Here is a 9511-nt window from a genome sequence, read left to right on the forward strand (position 1 = left end):
ATCTATGTGCTCCATCCAGTGCATTGTGGAAATCAGTAATCAGTCAGACTTGTAGTATTGCCATTAGGACCCGCCATGAGTATGGGTACGGGTGCGTGTCCCGGACCACGGGCACGGGTCCCAGGCCATGGGTACGGGTTTCAGGTCATGTTAAGGGCACGGGTACGGATCCCTAGCCATGAGTATTCAGTACGGGTCCATTCCAAAATAGGGTGCGAGTACGGGTACGGAGCCATGGGTACGGGTACGAGTATGGGTACGGAAATTGGGACTCGAGTACGGGTACTGGTATAGTGGTATGGAAATTGGGACTCGAGTACGGGTACGAGCACTACAAGTCTGGTAATCAGCAATGATGGACAATGGACTTTTCCACCATGCCAAGTTTGAAGCATGTAAAAAAATGGTGGATCCTTTAGCCAGATCGACAGGCAATCATACATGTACATTGTACACACATACATATAATTTATATTTTTAGTTATTATAAAGATACTGAGAGATAGTAAGCCTACTTTGTAAAATATAAGAATCACAATACACCTGAGATGTGTGGAAGAAAACATGCAGGTATTATTAGAAATATTAAGGTATAATTTATATTTTCGAGTCATTTTTAAAAGTCGATTCAGCCACAGTGACTCGAGTCACAAGCCTCGAGTCATCGAGTCGAGTCATTAAATTTCGAGTCGAGTCGAGTCATCGATTCATCAACCCTCGAGTCGAGTCGAGTCGTCGAGTCACCTTGCCTCGAGTCGAGTCATCGAGTCACCAAAACTCGAGTCGAGTCGAGTCGAGTCGAGTCGAGTCATTTCGAGTCGAGTCACTACAAGTCTGGTTACTAGTATTCTGTCGACGGTAACAACGTCGATCTTTATTGCTTCTATGTCTCAGAAGCATTAAAGGCAGTGTCCGACAATCACACATTATGTCTTATATGTTAGAAAATAACTATCAAACACGAATCACGTGGTTTTATTTAAAACAAAGTCATATTAACCATAAAAACGACTAAAAACAGCCATCTCTCAACACGCGATATTCAAATTTCCCGCGCCTAAATTTTCTAGAGCAATGACGTTCTAATAACTCAATGAAGCCTGGCGACAAATGAGCACAAATAACCATGACGTCATTGCTCTAGAAAAATTTCGGCGCGTGAATTTTGAATATCGCGTGATGTGAAATTGCTGTTTTTATTCGTTTTTATGGTTAATATGAGTTTGTTTTAAATAAAACCATGTGATTCGTGATTGATAATTATTTTTCTAACATATAAGACATAATGTTGTGATTGCCGGACACTTCCTTAGTGTAGGCATGCTGGCCTAGATAGCTTTCAAACAAAACAAGAAATGGAAGAAAATAGCAAGGAAAAGGAGAAAGGAGAGAAGGCCACTCCCAAACACAATTGTACAATTTTACTCTTAGCCCTTACTTCGTGAGAAAGGAAACTGGAATTCCGATGCAAAGGCTTATTACTATGTATTTGTTCATATTCATTAATATCATTAAAATTACATTAATAGTTTGTGGCTTTCATTGATTGTTCCTATGTTTTTCTAGAACTCCACTAAGCTTTTTAATACCATATAGTTCAGCTTTACCATAACGACAATTGCTACACAATGGCAATGGACAGCTACAAAATAAACGAAGTGAATGACGTTTATGGTATAATGGTTATGTGGCGATGCAATATCGCTTTACCCTGAGGTAGCGTACTGCTGTCATTGTAAAACAAACTTAATTTCAAAAGGTGTCAAGGTATGGGAATTCTGGTCTTATTATCTGGGCTTTAAGCTTAGATCGTGGTAATTGCACTTGAAACCATATGTCGGCTGCTACATGTGCCTCATTTCACATAATAGCTAGAAATAAATACCAGGCTCATCTCAAGTGGAGGTCACTTCAAATCATCCCCAAGTGACATGGTTATGGAATGTTCACTGTATTAAGCCATGTGACTTGGGATGATATATAAAGTGACCCCCACTTGAAATGAGTCTGATATTTATTCCCAGTTATTATGTGAAATGTGACACATATAGCAGCCGACAAGTGCATCCTTTTGATATGGATGTACACACAATTTGATTATTTATGGAAAGAAAAATATGTTCATAAAATAAGATAATAAATGTAATTTTAAAACGTTTCTCTAACATATATTTTTATCCCCTTAATCTTTATTATCTACAGAAATAAAAGGGTAAACTTCCATTCAAGATAAAACGTCTGCAAATAATAAATCTTCCGACATAACACCTCGGATCGTGCAAAATTCATCATGTGTTTAATAGATAGGCACGGTTTGCAATTATCCGTTGTTCGACAATATGCAAAATGATAGCAATTGAGGAGAACGTGTTGTTACGAAGATGTCCATGTTAATGTCAATCTCTTGTGTGAAAAATATAATTAGAGGTTAATGACTGTGCATCAGATGTTTTGAGGGTATTGTGAAATATCTAAACTCTTGTCCTTTGGAACCGAGGATGCAGCCCTCGATATATCTGCGATTGGTTTAAAAACATCGCGTATATTCATGAGGCTATGAATAATAAAGTATATTGCGTTGAATTGACTTTGTATGACCTTTGATCTAAAACCAGCGTCAAAAGGCAGTCAAATAGCCCAAGTTATCTGTAGGTGATTCGTAGACTGGTTCGTTGTCTTGTCTTGTTGATGCACAAACTGGTATAGAATTGTCCGGCAGGCTGGAAGAGTAATATACGATTGGAGGCTCAGTCTTCTTTGTCCTGAATTAAAACAAGACGTGGATTCATTGATAGTTCGTCTGTTAGTTTAGTCATTTTTTCAATTTTTAAAAACAAACTTATAAAACAATTTTAGTATAAACTAAGTTCATCTGACATTTAGAGTCGAAATGATTGAGGTAAAATTAAAAAAAACTTCAAAAGCTGCACTCTTTTACCGCCTCAATCGTATAACAAGCAGTTTTGAAGTAAATGATATCCGATATGGCATAATGCAAACAGATATCAATATTGTACTACTCAGTTGGGTTAAAAGTCATACCAAAACAGCTTTGCTTTGCATCCGATAGAAAAGAAAAAAAAGAGGAAAAAAAGAAAAGAAAAGCAAAGAAAACTGAGACGAAGAACACATGACATATCCCTACTAACACTAGTCCATACAACTTCCGAAGCCTGGAGAAAAAAAAATGTCTGAAATTGATTGATAACCTCTGTAGATTAAATTCTAACTTCGACTCTCCTCATGATTCATTAATTTTGGAATTGGGCAAATGAATCATGAAAGCACTCCGTCTTTCAAAGGGGACGTTAAAACCTTCTGTCCCGTGTGCAGAGACCCATACCTGTACATGCATCTCGCAGCCAGTTTCCAGTGTTCAAATGGACACCAATGGAAATAAGCTTCAATAGAGGCTTTCCTGGATTATCCATGGTTGCCAAAACCAAAACAAACTAGTGTTGCATACAACACGAACAAGCCGGCCTGCTTAATGACCTTTGACCTCAAATCTGTGAGCATCCTAGAGACACTGGCTAATGTCAATTCATGTCTGCAATAAGCGTGACTCAGCTATGTAGTTTGTGGCCGAAGATGCAATTTTAAGGTAATTCGTCTCGGACCTAGTCTTTGTCAAAGACTGACTCGCGATAGTGTCGGACTCGCGATCAAGGGGCGTGAGCGGCGAAGCGGCTCGCGGCGAGTGGTTTCCGAGAGTGTGGCTAATATAGGTACACGGTCTGTAACACAGACTACTCGGACCGGAAGTGACCCTTAATGACCTTTGACCCCTAATAAAAATACCACATATACACCAGTATGTCGTTTCAGGATTATGGGACCGCCTAGAAATCTTCTCTGCATATACACTGCGTTATAACAATTCATGTGCGAACATACCGGCTCTTTGCTATGTTTTTCCTGGCTAACAAAAATTGTTGACGGTATTTTGTTTTAGACCGGAAGTGACCCTTTAATGACCTCTGACCCCAAATAAAAAATACCACATACATTATTGGTAATAGGGTTTCATGTGTGAACATACCGTCACTGTGGTATGTCTTACTCGGGTAATACGATTTGTTAAAGGTATTTGATTTAAGACCGAAAGTGACCCCTTAATGACCTTCGACCCCAACTTTGTGAAACCCCTATAGACACTGGCTAATGTCAATGCATATGTGCAAGTGGCGTCACTCTGCTATGTTGTTTGTGGCAAAAGAAGCATTTTGAAGATTTTTTGCCTTGGACCGGAAGTGACCCCTTAATGACCTTTGACCCTGAATATGTTAATACCTAATAGACATTGACTAATAACTATGCTTATGTGCAAGTGTCGTCACTGCACTATGTACCTTTAGACAGAATTAAATTTTTGGAACTTTTTAAAATTGTAGACCGGAAAATAACCCCTTCATGACCTTTGACCTCAAACCTGTGAATACCCCATAGACACTAGCTAATTTCAATGCATGTGTGCAAGTGGCGTCTCTGTGCTATGTTATTTGTAGAAGAAGCAGTTTTAGTGTCAAAAATCACGTTTTTGGTCGTAAACCGGAAGTAGTTACCTCTTGATGACTTTTGACCCCAAATCTGTGAACACCCTTGAACAACAATGCACATGTGCAAGTGGCGTCACTGTGCGATGTTTCTTGTGGGAGAATAAGCAGGTTGGCAGAAGGAAAGAAAGAAATCGGGCAAAAACAATTTGATTAAAGGGCAGGTCTATAGCAAAAACAAGTTTATCTCTATTCAAAGAGAATAATTATTACATTACAAGTTGACACTTGTTGCAATTTTTTCGTGCGTATTTCTCCTGAAAAAGGAGAAATTGTGTGGGTAAAGTTCAGCCTCGTACGTGTTCTTCCCCCGTTTGAAGCGTACGTGTTCTCCCCCCGTTTGACTGATGACGTAGGTAAATAAAGCGGGCACTTTATCGTGCTCTCATCATACAATCACAATCACTTTGACAAGTTTGACATTAGCAACAATGAGTTGTACTATCACTTACCATAACAATGCTGCATAACAATATGCACACTATTGTTCTCTTTCGGGAACAAAGCCGACACAGTATATTGTTACTATGCGTTTGCTTTGTAATATTTCATCCACCTGAAACTATAGCATTGTAATATTCAGGGAAATCAGATACATGAGTTTGTGGACTTATAACACGGTTTATATGCTAGTCTCAGATGAAATTCTAAGCTCAAATTATGTATTTATTTTTTAGGCCTAATATTTCTCATGATATTGATATACATATGAATTGTAATATCACAATTGTCTAATATATAAAAAAAAGAAGCGGCTGATTTTATTCATATGTTTAAAAACCATGAAATTTGTAATACTTGATTTGGAATTTTTTCTGTGAACAACAACAGTATACGTTCTGTCCATTGGGAGCGTTTATAGTCCCTTTTCTCACAGCGGGCACATCTCATTTCATGACGTCACCATTTTTCTAGGCCAAATCTGTCTCGTTCGAAGGAACTCACCGCTTAAGTTTGTTTTTGCGGAATAATGTCTTATTTTCTCAAAAAAGGAGTCATTTTCATTGTCCTCATAATATTAGCTTGCCAATGATATGATGTTGTTTTTGCTATAGATCTGCCCTTTAAGGGTCGTATCAGGTGGTGGCGGATGCGATATCGCCATTGTTGACGTCGCCATTGGATTAACACATAATCATGAAATCTTCTCAAACAATTCTAAATTTGTTATGTGGCGTCAAAGCAAAATTATCTTACTCTAAAACCGTTAGGGTACGACAATGTACCCCACTGTAAGTATGTGGTTTTTCAATTTATAACTGCTAACCGTCTATTTTGAATAAGGCTGTCAGCCTTGTATTTTCGCCAGTCTCGAACGTCACGTGTCGCGTGTCCTATACCGCCTGGGTCGTATCGTGTCTTTTGCAGCGTCACGGAGGGGACGAGTTGGGATTTATTTTTGCGGACAGTGGCCGTTAGGCTTGCTTCGCGAGCAGATACTGATTTACTTCGAGCTATTGTTGATGGCTTTTGTAGAATGGTCTTCTGTCAACTGACTTTCAAAATTAAGGATTTCCCCGGGGAGGATTTCTTGTGAGAAACAAAAACCAGTTTATACGAGGTCGTAGTAATCTGTTGTTCGACAGTATGCAAAAAATATTACTAATATGATAACAATTGCGGGTAACGTGTTCGTACGAAAATGTCAATGTTAATGTCAATCTTACCTCTTATAATACACCACTACAATAATTATCACAATGATGACTAGGACCACGCCACCAATTAAGCCACCTGCAATAGCACCGCCTGTCGAATTACTTAAATCTAGAAGTAATAGAACAAACATATGTCTTTAAAACATTACACATTAAACATCCAATGAAACAGCACTTAGAAAGATGAACGGCATGGAACAATTTTGTGGGGCTAGGGCTGAAAATGGACTTTGTGATTTTTTTTCTTAAAGAAAGTGCTGGTTTCAACGTTTTTACATAAAAAGTGGACTTTGTGAATTTCCCCTTCAAAAAAGGGCTGTTTATTAATTTTAATTTTATTTTGAATTTGAATTTTTTCATTTGGGATGCATCGCACTTTAATGATTAATTTTGATAAGAATAGAATATATCATGCATTTCATGCATTTTATAAAACAAATTGCGGACTGTCAAAGTTAATACAAAGGTCAATACTCAACATTGCACAAATGTTGTTATAGACCTCACCAAGTTATTCCTCATGTCATTTGGTCATTCTGATGGTTACTAGTATTCTGTCGACGGTAACAACGTCGATCTTTATTGCTACACCACTTCTATGTCTCAGAAGCGTAAGAAATCATTAAGAAACATACAAAATGGAAACGGACAAAAGACAAACGGTATATACCTCCTTCCACAGATCCTTGTGAGATAGGCGAACATCTAGGGATTTGTCCGTGCCAAGATCCAGTATTATCACAGATTAACGTTTGGTCTCCAATCACATCAAATCCTTGAGCACAATAAATCGTGACGATATCCCCGCTATTGTACTTGTCTTTGTCTGGACTTATTATTCCATCAGTAAGTTTGTCAAATGCAGGACAACCTACAGAAGACGATGGAATAGAGTATTAAAATGGGAAAACAGCAGAGCGATGTCATCGTTTGTACTATGGTAATGCTCCAGAGCTATTGTACCAACTAATACCTGACCAACGCTAGACTGAACCCTCGTCTTCGTCGCTCCGTCAGATCTAATTCCAAGATTAACCTTGTTAGTCATGAACGGTCCTTCATTTCAACTACAGCACATGGAATGCACTCCCGCCTCACATTCCGGGAATTATTGTTAAACGGACCAGTTTCAAAAAGGAGTTTAATAGCTATCTAGATGCCAACCGTAGGTATTAGTTGGTTGTTGGGTTCCTCGCTCTTTTAGAAAAGCTGGGTATGCTTCATTTACTATAGGTGCTCCCAAACTATGAGATAAGCTCCCTACTGAGGTAAGAGATGTGGAGTCGGTGCATCTTCAAGACTCATATTTATCCAGCTTAGTATTACTGCTTGTTTTTGTATTTTTACTTTATTTGCTGCTTTGTTATTTGCTTGATTGATTTTGTATATGTTTTTATTAAAAGGCGCTCTGTGCTTTGTAGAGCGTCATAAAAATGTTTTTGTAATAATAATAATAATAATGATAACATATTGATATGCCTTGAAAAGATAAACAAGAAAACAGAAACCATTTTAGATTAAAAACTTCGGTCGAAGTTTTGCCACAAGTTTAAAAAAATAACGGTTAGTTCATGAAAAAGAAGAAGTGAAATTTAGCAAAACGCGACGAGGTTTATTTGCCCGTAAGAGAGCTCTATTGTTCCGCTATTGTATCCGCTATTGTATTCTATTCATAAAAGCTACTGCAAGAATCGCGGCAATCCCTGATATTGCTGATGTCTACCGCCGGCGTTTTGCATTTATTAACAATCAAACTTATCCCATACTCTTACATTTATAGTCTTATTCTCACCTTTTATATAATATTAAGAAATTGCAATTATGAAAACTACAAACTTTGAAAGTGAAAATATATTTACCATCGAAAATATATCATACTTAAATTCTATAGAGTCTATAATATATCCAACCCAGAAGTGCCCATTTATTTAAATTGTTGTAATAGCGCCCAAATATTCCCACAAATATCTTATACACGATTTTATTGATTCATTTTGGGCTAAATCAAAAGTCAGAAGTAGTGAAAAGGGCAACATCCTCACCATTACTTGCTGCTTTACAAATTATCCTCGCTTGACCAAACACGCATAGTACGTTGATCGAAAAACCTAGCGTGGTTGTCTTAACAATGCAAAAGAGATGTACAGCTTACCCACTAATACTAGCTCATTTACAAAAACCTATTGAACAGTTACGTAGTCCATCGATAGTGCGGACACTCTTCACTCGCAAACCACCAAAATTCGTGCTATTTTGGCGTTGGAAAAGAAATCTCGTGAATAGAGTGCCACCTCTACTATCTGCCTACATGTTTACGTTCTAGAAATGCCAACTAAAATCATCCAACAACTTCATTTTAAGAATTATTTCAGTATAGAAATCAATAGGAACAGAAAGAGTATGGTCTACACATTCCAGGAAAATGTTTTATTTCTTTCTTCCGCCATTCTATATTTCCCTAAAATTATCACATTTTTTCTCCAAAATCCTATGTAAATGATTCTCCACGCTACGCAGAAATTATGTGCGATAAATCATACAAATTTGCCACAATTTTACATCACTTTAGACAGTATTGCAATATCTTGATGATTTTAGGCATTTTCAACGGCAACTTGAGTATATTCAGAAATCAAATATCGCGCCAAGGGGATGACACTCTTATTCACGCATTCATTTACAACGCAAACTTGTATCGAATCCCGGTGGTTTGCGACCAATGAAATGTCCGCACCCCTGGATTTATTCATCCCTGGTATGAATTATTTATTAGGTTTGTCAAGGCAATAACCACGATCCGTTTTGTAATAATATAAAAGCACTTGCAATAGAATCCCGCTGAGTTCAATGAACTGCGCCCTGAAACCGATGGAGAGGTGCCCCATAAAGAAGCTATTCCATTGACCTCTATTAACAGGTCAGTGAGCTCTCCATACACAAATGAACAAGTACAATAGGCCAGCACCTATTACCTGCTTTGTAACATGTTATTTTGAAGACGTGAAGATTAGTAATCGTCTGTGCATATGAACTGCGCATTTATGATGCAAAATATTAGTTCTATATAATATAAAATTACAAATACTGGTATTATGATACACGGTATAGGTGATATATAAAACGACTAATAAAATCATGTCATCATGGCGTCATGTCAAAGGTTCATTATATCCCGTATGTTTGTCTAAATTCATATATATATTTGAAACAAATTCTACACCCATTTAATATGTACTCATGTGGAACCTTGCCTTTTTAATTTTCATTTCTTTTTATGTAACAAATTCAGGTTTTTCC

The 9511-nt window shown here is 37.5% G+C and overlaps 1 long non-coding RNA gene across 1 annotated transcript; it reads right to left on the reverse strand.

Annotated features, from left to right (window-relative positions):
* Nucleotides 1-2184: 2184 nt before the first annotated feature.
* Nucleotides 2185-7074, reverse strand: LOC140138203 (uncharacterized). The gene is made up of 3 exons (XR_011856969.1): nt 6885-7074; nt 6224-6323; nt 2185-2762 (listed from the first exon to the last, which is right to left on the reverse strand). It is a non-coding gene; the product is annotated as an uncharacterized lncRNA (long non-coding RNA).
* Between the last annotated feature and the right edge of the window lie 2437 nt (nt 7075-9511).

This window comes from Amphiura filiformis, chromosome 17, assembly GCF_039555335.1.
Source record: "Amphiura filiformis chromosome 17, Afil_fr2py, whole genome shotgun sequence".
Classification (NCBI taxonomy): Eukaryota; Metazoa; Echinodermata; class Ophiuroidea; order Amphilepidida; family Amphiuridae; genus Amphiura; species Amphiura filiformis.